Source organism: Syngnathus scovelli, chromosome 5 (assembly GCF_024217435.2).
Source record: "Syngnathus scovelli strain Florida chromosome 5, RoL_Ssco_1.2, whole genome shotgun sequence".
Classification (NCBI taxonomy): Eukaryota; Metazoa; Chordata; class Actinopteri; order Syngnathiformes; family Syngnathidae; genus Syngnathus; species Syngnathus scovelli.
Genome location: NC_090851.1, coordinates 10,997,733 through 11,010,545, shown reverse-complemented (window position 1 = coordinate 11,010,545; position 12,813 = coordinate 10,997,733). Strand labels below are relative to the sequence as shown.

General features: G+C 39.7%; 1 protein-coding gene across 1 annotated transcript in view; it reads left to right on the top strand.

Annotated features, from left to right (window-relative positions):
• LOC125968439 (sodium channel and clathrin linker 1-like) overlaps window positions 1–12,813 on the top strand; it is a 54,265-nt gene that overhangs the window by 11,914 nt on the left and 29,538 nt on the right. The window lies entirely within an intron of this gene.

The following is a 12,813-nucleotide window of genomic DNA, read 5'->3' as shown; positions in this document are numbered from 1 at the left end:
CTTTCTTCACCTCACGAGGTATTAATTAACTCCCTGGGGTTACAGTTTGTGTGTGTGTGTGTGTGTGTGGGTGTGTGTGTGTGCGCATGTGTGCGTGTGTGCGTGCGTGTGTGTCCGTGCGTGCGTGTGTATTTCAATGAATTATAGTAGTACTCCATCATATTGTACTTTATAATAATATTGACAGCAATAATTTGTGAGAATGCATTGACAGTTTTTAATTCTTTGAATTTGGTTCATTGTTCATTCATTCTTAATTAATAATTCTGTATTTTTTTCAGTGAGTTATATTCTATCTTCATCCTGATGAAGAAGCACAACACAGCTTCTGTCGGATTAGAATTTTATGAGGCAATACCTAGCTTCACTGATTGGTATGTGCAAAGAGTTGAACTTGATTGCTGTTTGGGTAAAAATTTGTTCAAAATGAGAAATTTTCTATTAGGCTACGTTCACACCGTGGGTCAACTGCAATTGTTTTGCCCATAATGTGACAGATTTTTTTTTCCCCATGTAATGTGAACCTGGCATTTCAGATTTTTTTCCAGGCCTCATTCAAGTGTGGATGGGAGTCAAATATATCCAAAACAATTGCAGTCTGAATGCTCAGGTCATGCTCGTCGGTCCTAAAAAGATGAAAAAAGTCCCAATTATTCCACCAAACAGATGTGAAAAGCAACGGAGGACAAAGAAGTAGAAAACTGTGTGTAAAAATGTAAAAAGAAATGGGGGGGGGGGTTGGGGGGGTAATTCAAGCACACAATTCTTGACATGCTCTACATGTTTAAAGTATACATATATTTACATACTATACATGTGAAATCTGAAAGAGAAAATAAGCAGACGCATATGCATAACAAACATGAAAACACTCATTTTCTGCGGCAGGATTTTGTCTCTATCAACCACTTGTAAGTAAAAATACACTTGTGACATTAACTTCTGCTATACCACATGAAAAAAAAATTAAAAATCGGTTTTGGAAGAATTTTTAAGGAGAATATGAAATAAAGATACAGATGAAGAGATTGGTGTCAAAGGTCTGATTTTGCTATGAGGATTCTGAAGTTCAAAAGCCTGTTGAATGAGAAACTATGGTCCTTCCCTACGGTACTTCTTTTCTATCCATAGTCAGAACAAAGGAAAATGTTCAACATGTCACCAGTACATACCAATTAAGCCGTCACATTTTTTGCTACAGTGGCACCATTAGGATTTTTTAATGAAGGAACAAAGTGCACTTTGATGTGAGACGCAACAGGAAGGACATTCTTGGAATACTACTGGAACACGTTCTTCCTGCTCTCTGGGCACTATCCATTAAATGTTTAGTACGCCACAGGATGCACGTTTTTTTTATTATTATTATTATTTAAACCCTTTTAAGTAGGCAAAGGTAGGCAGATTTCTGTTGATAATTTTGCAGTGTATGGTAATCATAAAGTGTGCACCGAAAAAGTATGAATATTAGAAAGTTATTAGGATGGATATATTTTGTATCTAATGTGACTCAAACTGCTGACTTGAGAAGTAGATTACAAAAAACTGTGCATTGAGTTGTCAACATTCGGGCTGTTTATAATATACTAATTTAGTATTGGCATAGAGAGTGGTTAGATTATAAATTTATTTAAATGAAATCTCTGAAAACTTGATTGGTCTCTTTGTTATAGCCTATGAGGGGATGGTTGCTCAACATCCTGCTGTGCATTCTTAGAAAAGAAAGCCAAGTCTTTAACAACTGTAGCTATCTCTTCTACCAATAGTACACATTTGAGAGCATACTACCAATGCTACAAAAAAAATGTGTGTGGTGAGGGAAACATTTGTCACACATTGGCTTTCTGTCCTTTTTATTGTTCTTCAATGGAGGAAAATGCTCAATTTAAATAGCCCAGGTCATGCCATCTTATTTTATAACAGCAGCACAAACTTGTAGTTAGATCAATCAAATGTTCAAAACAAAGGCACTTGATTGTTGATGTTTTCCACGTATGTCATTCTAAATAACCGTCCTAACGATTTTCTATACTGCTAGTCTTCATTAGGCTTGCGTATAATTTTATATCACACCGGATAATGGTATGTACTGTAATTTTTGGACTATAAACCCCACCAGCCGCAACAACTAAAATTAGGGCAAAATGCTGTTTCGTTCATATATAAGCCGCAGGTGTGTTAACGCACAAATCATACAATATAATAAAAATTAATGAAAAATCCATAGATGAGATGTGGCCTATAGTCTAGTGATAGGCCACAGAGTTCAAAGCTTGAGCAAAAAGTAGCAGCTTATAGTCCAGAAAATACGGTACTGATTGGACTAAAGTAATACATTTATTGTATGGGTGCATTATTAATGTTTTTTTTATCAAGCAAATGATACTCTTGGATGGCCTTAGAGTTTTTCTGCACTCCGTAAGTTATGTTAGTTCGCACTGGGGACACGTCGGTCTTTCGGGTAATCATAATGCACACTAAATTTAAATCTCTTTCCCCTCCATCATTAAGCCACCGTTCCGTCTGGTTCACCACCTCAATTGCAGATACCACCAACCACCCTGGTAATCGGAAGTTGCTCTTAAAAAAGCGTTACTGCTTTGAGTTCCACTCTACATAATCATCATCAGTGTGTGGGCCCCAGGGGGAGCCTGCTTCACACTGGAAGCACCTTATCCATAAAACAGCTTCGTAAGGCGCACTACTTCCTGCTGGTATCGAAGCGCTAAACTCTTTTGCTCTTCATTTTAAATATTAATTGCCCTTCCCTTTTTTCACTATGGTACTGTATTATTTTTCTTTCCTCCTGATTGAAATAAATGCATTCAATTCGCATATCTTATTCACCTTCCAGCAATATTTGAACACGTCGGCTAAGGGCGACCGTTAAAGACTTCTTAGAACATAGGTGTCAAACTCAAGGCCCGGGTGCCAGATACGGCCCGCCATATCATTTTATGTGGCACGCAATGACAAATTTTGTGTCATTACTAAAATGACAAATTGTCTTCACTTTTTAAAAAGAGATGCTGCTCGCAATTTTTGTTACATACATCTTTTGAAATTATTTGAACAGTTTTTACTAGTCTCTGATTTCAAAGCTAGTTATTTCTCTGTTTGTTGTGTAGCCTATACTATATGTATATAGACGACGTTGACAGTCATAATGGCCCTCCGAGGGAAACTATAACTACAATGCGGTCCGCGACACAAATGAGTTTGACACCCCTGTCTTAGATGATGCAGATAATGCATTTCCTGCGCCTACTAAGAAAGCAAAACCTGCCACAGGAACTTCAAACAAAGCTTTATTCAACATCAGAGGGCAATGAACAATTAGGACTCTTGAGAAATTGGAGGACTATTAACACGACATGCCAAAATTCTTTTGGACGTGTCCCAGGCGAGATAGTACATTTCTCAACACTATCGCTCTTGTAGTCAATATGAACCAAAATCACCAGCTCTTCCATCATCTTTGAACATTTGGTTACTGCATTTGTTTGTGTAGCGCTGACATTTTATGGAGCACTACCGCTTTGTTTCTCTGGAGTGAGATTATTTACATATTTATCATCTTATTGAGACTCTGTGTGACCTAAATGTACATTACAATCTGTTGCATTCATTACGCATGTGTGTGTGTGTGTGTGTGTGTGTGTGTGTGTGTGTGTGTGTGTGTGTGTGTGTGTGTGTGTGTGTGTGTGTGTGTGTGTGTGTGTGTGTGTGTGTGTGTGTGTGTGTGTGTGTGTGTGTGTGCGTGTGCGTGTGTGTGTGCGTGTGTGTCTGCGTGTGCGTGTGTGCGTGTGTTTGTGGTGGTGGGTCCCAGAGAAAGTCAAGTTTCTCCCCCTTGTGGTGTATAATGCAGTCACACCCGGCAGGATTTCAATTGTGCAATTTTTGGTTTTTATTTCTTTGAATAACATTAGTTAGCTATAGTCTTCTGGGAACTATTTGATGACATAAGTCAGAATGATACACATGTATTGATTCAAATATCACAGAAGTCTGGAAATCAAACGCTTAAAGTCAAAATTTCATATGGGCTATAAAATCAAACTCACTCATGAGTCTGAGAGTACCGTAATTTTCGGACTATAAGTCGCACTGGAGTATAAGTCTCACCAGCCATAAAATGCACAATACAGTGAAAAAATACATACATAAGTCACACCGGAGTATAAGTCGCACTTTGGGGGCAAATTTATTTGTCAAAATCCAACACCAAGAACAGACATGAACCAGCAACAACAGGCTAAACGATACGGTATGCTAATGTGACATATACACAAACGAGGAGCTGAGAACAGGTCTGAGTAACATTCAGTTATTCAAATAAGTATTACATAAATAACACGTTCATCAAACCATCTGTGTCACTCCAATTCATTAAATCCATCGATCGTCCTTTATGTAAACAATGCCGCGTATGCGCCACGTATGCGCCGCTGACGTCGGACTCGTAAGTTGCATTTCTAATTATTCCACAGACCCATATAACGATATCCATCCATCCATCCATCCATCCATCCATCCATCCATCCATCCATCCATCCATCCATCCATCCATCCATCCATCCATCCATCCATTTTTCTGAACCGCTTAGTCCCCACGGGGGTCGCGGGCGTGCTGGAGCCTATCCCAGCCATCAACGGGCAGTAGGCGGGGGACACCCTGAACCGGTTGCCAGCCAATCGCAGGGCACACAGAGACAAACAACCATCCGCACTCGCACTCACACCTAGGGACAATTTGGAGTGCTCAATCGGCCTACCAAGCAAGTTTTTGGGATGTGGGAGGAAACCGGAGTGCCCGGAGAAAACCCACGCGGGCCCGGGGAGAACATGCAAACTCCACACAGGGAGGGCCAGAGGTGGAATCGAACCCGCACCCTCCTAACTGTGAGGCAGACGTGCTACCCAGTGCGTCACCGAGCCGCCCATATAACGATATATAAAGTATATTTCAAATAACAATCATATAACAACAATATTATCAAACCATCTGTGTCACTCCTAATCATTAAATCCATCGATCAAATTCCTCGTCCTTTATGTCAACAACGTCGCGTGCGCGCCGCACAGATCTAGTATACAACTATATTGTAGCGTTAACAAAGTACCATGAAACACGTGGGTTTGGTAAACGGCTCTTTATTTAACAAAACAAGAGTTCAACGAGCCAACAACTACTGAACTGCAACGATAAAAACATATACAAGTTGCTACACGAAATAAAATATATCAAATAACATAAATACGTTTTTCAAACCTTGTGTCACTCCAAATCATTAAATCCTTCAAACGTGGGGCCCTTCGTTATCTTCGTCATCCCGTGATTGAATCCTTTGTCCTTATGTAAACAACCGCCGCACTGCTGACGTCACTTGCAGGTCAAATGACAGTAATCCCCTGCTACATCGTGGTTCGTTTATCGCGATTTCACTACATAACAGATTTTTGAATTTTGAAAATTTGCGAACAAATTCACATATAAGTCGCTCCTGAGTATAAGTCGCCCCCCCCCACCCAAACTATGAAAAAAAATGCGACTTATAGTCCGAAAATTAAGGTAAGCTGTACATAAAAGGTTTGGATGTTGACCTGCAGCCCCCAGGAACTGTTGCAAACATCAAGTGACATGTTTGGCAAACATTATATCGCAAAATCATTACTTCTTACCAGCACACGGATGAAGGCCGGTGAAGCAATTAGCGTTGGTTTTTGGTTTTTAATGGGTTGAGACAAAAAAAATAAAGCCTTTCACTAGATTGAATATCCAGCTAAATGCCTGAAATTCTTTCCAAACTTTCTTATTTTATGAACTTTGTCACATGAACCTAATTCAATTTAGTTGCATTGCTTTTGAGAATAATTTGGTCATTTGTAAAACGTTATTTTGTAGATTGTACAAATCATGCATCCACATTCAAAACTCTGCTCTCTCTAAGCTTTCAGTGCTTTCTTTTATCTGTGAGACTTATTCCAGAAAGGGAGGAGGGGGCGCCGTTTAATGCTAAGTGCCAATTACTAGCACTCCAAGGTCAGCAGGCCAAACTAGCCCACTCTCTGTCTGCACTCCAAGCACTTTGTCTCTGAGACAGCCAGCCCTCTGACACACACACACACACACACACACACACACACACACACACACACACACACACACACACATACGCACACACAGAAAAGCTGTCGCCAATTTTTTTTAAACCGTCATTCCCACTATGCTTCCTCTCCTCTCTCTCTAGCCCGCTCCTGTGCTTTCATCAGATGGCTGGCTTTCTTTTCTCGATCAAATGTTTCTTTACGCTTCCTTCAAAGATGAGGACCAAGAGTTCTGTTGAGCGCACTGGAGCATTACTGCGATAAAACAGATCCAAAACCTGGCCTGTCTTCTTGTATATGTGCATGCATACATGTCTGTGTCGTTGAGTCTCTGGGCCTATGATGGTATTTGTGCACACTACTGAGGTGTGTGCAGTCAAGAGCATCTGACGTATTGCAGGAATAGCAACTTTGCCTTTTCAAATGTGTGCGTGTTTGTTTGATACATTGATTCATGCCGCATGCTTCCCCTTGGCGATCCAAACTAATAGGATCTCGTCATCTCCCACTGTGCTCATTCAAAGGCGGCAAGCAGTGACTGACAGGTGCTGTAGGAACTCCATGCATACTTGCACGCACGTCAAAACTTTGTGAGTTCATAACAACACAGTGGGACTGTGACTTAGATCCCTACTTGTTTTGCATTATACATCCAAGCATGTTCACATGAATCAACAATAACGATGACAAGACCATCTTTAAAGATAAGGTTGGCTTTTGTTTTTCACAAGAGAGTGTGAGAGACCTTGTTTATGTAAAATGAAGAGCCCAGGACAGATCATGAAACAAATCGCCACGTCGATATAAAAATAAAGGGAAAAGTGGAAAAACTGTGTTAAATTAGCTTTCAGTTTAAATTGACCGCTATAAAACAACATAATTATAACAATATGAAATGTGCCAGTCTGGTAGATGTGTGACAATATTCCCAATTTAGTTGCATCCAAACTCAAGATGTTCAAAATATAGATCCCTACATGTCGATTACATGTGTTGTCTAAATACGCCAACATGATGATTTGTTGGGGCAAGTTCCGGTTCAAACATTCATGTCATCAGCACATTGTTTTACTAATTACACCGGCATATACAGGAAGTCAACAATCAAGTTTTCAGACCTGCTCACGTGACGTTTTGCATGTAGTGGATTTTGTTTAAGCAGCATGGGAAAAACAGCAATTAAAGAAAGAAAGGAATGGAGACCCATTACACTGTTTACCTCAGCATGTTGCATATGAGCAAATGTAGATTGTTTTCCCCATGTACTTTTATTTAGCCACCAGTGTTCAACCATCACAGCCTTTATATTTCCCACGTGAATAAAATATTAGCGATTGACCACTCCAAAATGTCTGTAGGTGTGACTGAGTGTGAATGGTTGTTTGTCTAGACTCTATAGTATAGGTGTCAAACTCAAGGCCCGGGGGCCAGATACGGCCCGCCACATCATTTTATGTGGCCCGCGAAGACAAATTGTTTATCAACATCAACTGTCAATACTAATGTTACAAATTGTCTTCACTTTTAAAACTATACAGATATTCCTAGCAGTTTTTGTCACCATTGATCTTTTAAAAATATTTGAACAGTTCTTACTAGTCTCCGGTTTCAAACTTAGTTATTCATCAGTTTGTTGACGGTCGTAATGGCCCTCCAAAGGAAACTATGACTATGATGTGGCCCGTGACAAAAACGAGTTTGACACCCCTGCTCTAGAGTATGTATGCCTTGCAATTGGCCTGCGACCACTTCAAGGGGTAAACCGGTTCAGAAGATGAATGAATGAAGAAAAGAAAATCGTGGATGGATTCAGTGGTTTGCATTGTATTGTCCCAGGAAAAAAAGTTCTGTGTCCTGATTTTGTATGGTGTAGTATGTTGTAGTGTGGTATAGTATAGTGTGGTAAAGTATAGTATATAGTGTGGTAAGGTATAGTATAGTGTTGTGTGGTATAGTCTAGTCTACTATAGTATATGGAATTACTATCTTGGTGACAGAACAAATTCAACTTGTAAGTCAATGTACTACTATGGAAACCATTCACACTCACATCCACACTGTCATAGAGTGGCTATTAAACCCAGGTTGCCTGCACAAAGGTTGGTCACATGAACCACTACACTATCAGTGCAAGCAAATAATGGTATAAAACACAGAAGAGGTGAGCCAAGCATTTTTAGCATACCCGCACACGAGAGGCGTGTTGTATGAATGATGAGGCTTCAAACTGGCTTCTTGGAAGTGTCTGCTATATTGAATTGGTTATGCACTGATTGTAAATCCTGAAAGCAGAGTGAGCAGGTGTGTGCACGTGAGACTTTTTAATTCATGACACACTAAATGATTCTCAACCTATGAAAGGCTTCTTGCATATTCAATCAATACACCCCATCCAGGTTATACTGTGACTATAAACCATAAGGCCGGGTTTAATTTGACGATTTCCTTTCTATCAAGCCAAGGAAGACAACGTTGGTTGTATGATAAAAATCCACTCCACTAGTTTTGACAATGAGTGCACAAAAAGGATTGTGTTCAAATACAACCACAATTGTTGGTGGCGATGATGTTAAACGTTTTTCGATTTGGTAAAAAGCTTCCAACTGATAAATTATTTGTCCCTGAGATCACCCTGTGAGCTGAGTTAAACCCCTGGTCTGACCACCCCATTAGCAGATCATTGCAAGATATTAAATAGCAAATATGCACACAAGGATGACTGAGATGTGACAAAACGTTTGTATTCTTGTAAAAAGTAATCGACTAAATGAAATTATCTGTGTCATGTATTCTATACTGCTGTTTTTATTATATTATCAGCATCCTCAGGGACACGCTCATACCCAGATGGATACTTAATGTCCATCATACACATATAAACACCGCTCCCACTGTTACACACTAGCGGCTGAGTATATACTCATATCCTCATTTCCTTACCATTCCTCACCTTATCAAAATCACCCTATTTTCATATTTTCTCTTGTCCGTCTGCACAGCATGTCTACTGGCAGTGATTTCTTGTGTTGTGTTCTTCCTAATTTAATATATAGATAGTATATAATATATATTGAATTTCATATCTCCATCATGTTTCTCATCCTGCAATTTTGTACTCCCTATCTATTTCTGTGTTTTTGTATTGTTACTTTAAATTCCATCCATTAACCCCACTCTACTAAATTTGTTCCTGTCCTGTCATTAAATCCAACCTATTTCTGACTCTTTTCCAATTCATTTTTTTTTCTCTTTGTTTACATAGCCCAAATCCCCTCCATTCTGGGCTCTCATCTCCCTTGCTTCAATTTTGAAGCAACAGATCAGGCAGATTAACATTCAGCACCAGGGACAGATCCAATCGCTGTGAAAACGTGGGGTGGCTTTGCCACCTGTTGGTCATCATAAGTACTACAAGACAAACATGAAAACAGTTTTTTTTTTTGTTTCTTCACGGTGCAAGACAGATCACTGCCACGTGACCATACATAAGTGAACATCTCTTATGTATAACGTATGTAGGTGGATCTTAAGAAAGGTTGAGCTGGCAGGCATTGCCCTAATCTTACCCTGTAGTCAGTGTCTCAATGCTATGCAAGTGAGGGGTAGCTGAGCCAAAACAAGGATCGCATGTCTCATTCAGATCATGGCAGCCAAAGGGAAGGAACGAAAACATCTGCACTCATCGGAGACCAAGAATTTAATCGCAACCACAGCCAACATAAGATCTGAATATAAAGTAGCCTCGCTTGTGTTTGTGTGTGTTGGAAAGACGAAGAGATATTTGTGTTGACATTTAATAACCAAATATTAAAAGGGCAAATGGATGATACGGATACTTGTGTTAGAAATGTAAGGATGTCGAATGGTGCCTGTTTACACAAATGTTGACGGTTATTTTTAAAGTTAACACACAGACACACACACACACACTCACACACATTTTGTCAACATATGGAAAGGCGACTTATCGACTTGTTGGCGGTGAATACCACTGATCCAAGACAAGATTGCTCATGAGTCTCCGGATGCAATGTTACTGGTAAGCCACGGCTTGTATTTGGTTCGAGGAATGTAAGGAATAGAAGAAATCAGAAATCTGTTAAGAAAGGTGAAATCATCGAAGAATTGTGGCAAAAGGAAACAACCCAAACGCATAGAGGCAGTAGTATGTTGATTATAGTGAGATGATTAAAAGTCAGTGAGTAAAAGAGAATCGCAAGAAAAATAGGACAGCTTTGGTTAACAATCCTCCAGGTTTGCACGCTTATAGAGCATTTTATTAATGAGCATCGCAGTCAATAGCACAGATGATCACACTTCATGTGTGTAAATCTTAATTCAATGTATCTTCCAACTCCATTTTGATGCATTTTCGAATTCATTGAATTCATTCAGTTGACTACATTCTAAGCTACTTAGTTTTTCAATCACTAGCCATACCAATGTAGAGGATTAGGATCAATACTCATTTTCAGCTACATTTTATGCAATCATAATAGAACTCTGAAGAGGAAATTGGACAATATCCATATGTACACTGCTGTGGATCAATATAAATGCAGAAAATACAGGAAATATGTTTGATTGATTGCAAAGGAATGAAATATTGAGTGCAAAAGAAGCATGTTTACTGTTAAGTCGACATAAATCATTGCTTGTATATTTGGACGGGCCATATAATTGTTCCTTATCATTCCAGCGTTCCCTATGCGGGACAGTTGCTATGTTTAGAACAAGCCAGGTAATTTACGTCATCACCTCGCCACTTGCCTGCTCATGAGATATACCGTTAAAAAGCGGAGTTCTTGGAGATGTTAATAATGCCCAACTGTACTAGACTCAGCCAGCACTTAAGTCAGACAGTCCCAAATGAACACAAAATTCCCAACTCACCATTTCAGACCCATAAATGTCATACTCCGTCAAAAATGGTCATATTACTTCAACAAGGGTCCAGTAAAAGTATTTCAGGAAAAAGGTTTGTCCACACCAAGCCTTACATCCTCCACAAAGCCACATTATTCGCAGCAGACAACTTCACAAATTTCCATCAAATACCATATTTATGGCACATTTCGTGATCGTAGCTTCAGTTAGCATGCATGGATTGGTCACTCAGGATACAAAAACAAAGGCTAGAGTCTCGGTGTTTGACACCTCACTTGATTCAATAAACTAAGCCTATGCCATTTGAGTTTGAGCAAAAGGAGAGTACACCCTGAATTGGTCGCGTGACAATTGCAGGGCACATATAGACAAATACCCTTTCTCATCTGTCGTCCTGACTACCAAGAAATAATAATTGTCCAATCACCACCAAAATACACTATAATTCACAAACATAAATGTTTTAATGTGCTGTTAAGTCAAAATTAGCTCAGTAAAAAGTATTACACCCCTCCCTTAAAAACTACTTGCACTGATGGACACCATTGAGTCAATGGCAAAATCGGAAAGTAATGGGAGAATGAAGCTTCAAGATGTGTCATGAACCAGTTGTTGTATTTATTGAAGCCACAAGATGGCGCTCTTTGTTTAATAGGGATGAAAGTATATTGATGTTTCTTATACCTTTTAACCAACACTACCAAATAAAGGTGTCAAAAAATGACACTGCTTTATGAAGCAAATATGAAGCTTAATTTTCAGCGTCAGTCGGCTATTTGAAATTTTTAAATTAAGTCTATATTTTTTGTTCTCTGAACACATAATTCAATCGTTTTTAGCTCTCTTCAGTGGCAAGTAGAGAACCTCCAGCAGAAGTGCCAAGAAAACAATCAGGATGAGGGAAAAACTGCCTGAAAATCCATTGAGCCACCTTGGAACAAAACTAAGATGCACAGATGTGCAAAATGAAACCCACTTTGAGGGCAAAGGAACTGGGGATGTGTCTGTCACAGTACTGACCACAGTGGGTGTTTGCTCACACATAGACACCCCCCTACCCCACCACCACCACCACCACACACACAAACTCCCACTCACATAGAGGCACAGCTTGACCACCCATCACTGCCCTCTGATTACCACCGGCTTCCACAGCCACCCGCACTCCTTCGCTCCATCTCTCCTCCACACCCCACTGATTTGCTCTTTCCTCACAGCCCCCCATGTTCATCCACCTCCAACTATACCTCTCTCTCCCTCCAGCATTCTCCCCCAACCAGCTTCCGCTTTTTGTCACCACCAGCTTGCCTTCTTATTTCTTGTCACACCACATTCACTACTATCCTTCCTCTTTCCCACATTAACATACAAAATACCTCAACTGATTCTAAGGCTTAAGTGCTTGGTGGCTTAATCAGTCAGATGCATAGTCACTTATGAGCTCATTTATTCACTTGATTAGTCCGCTGCTTACTCACCCTCTGGTTCATTTCTTTACATTCTTGTTACTTTGCATCTGACTCACAATCCCCTTTGAGCAGACAGTGCCATTGTCATAAGTTTCTAAACGCCTTCAGGCACAACATTCCTGTCAAGCTGATTCCTCTGTGAGTTTAAACTATTCTTTGCTTAATCTTTTCAAAAACTGAGCACCAAAACTTGCTGGGCTAGCTTTGACATCTTTCATGCTTTAAGAATTTGATTTATTCTTTCATCTTGTCAAACAGAATACCACTCAAACAACTGTCACACAACCACTTTGCATCAATAAAAATAATATAATATTAAAGCTGCAATCTGACAAAGAGTCTTACTGTA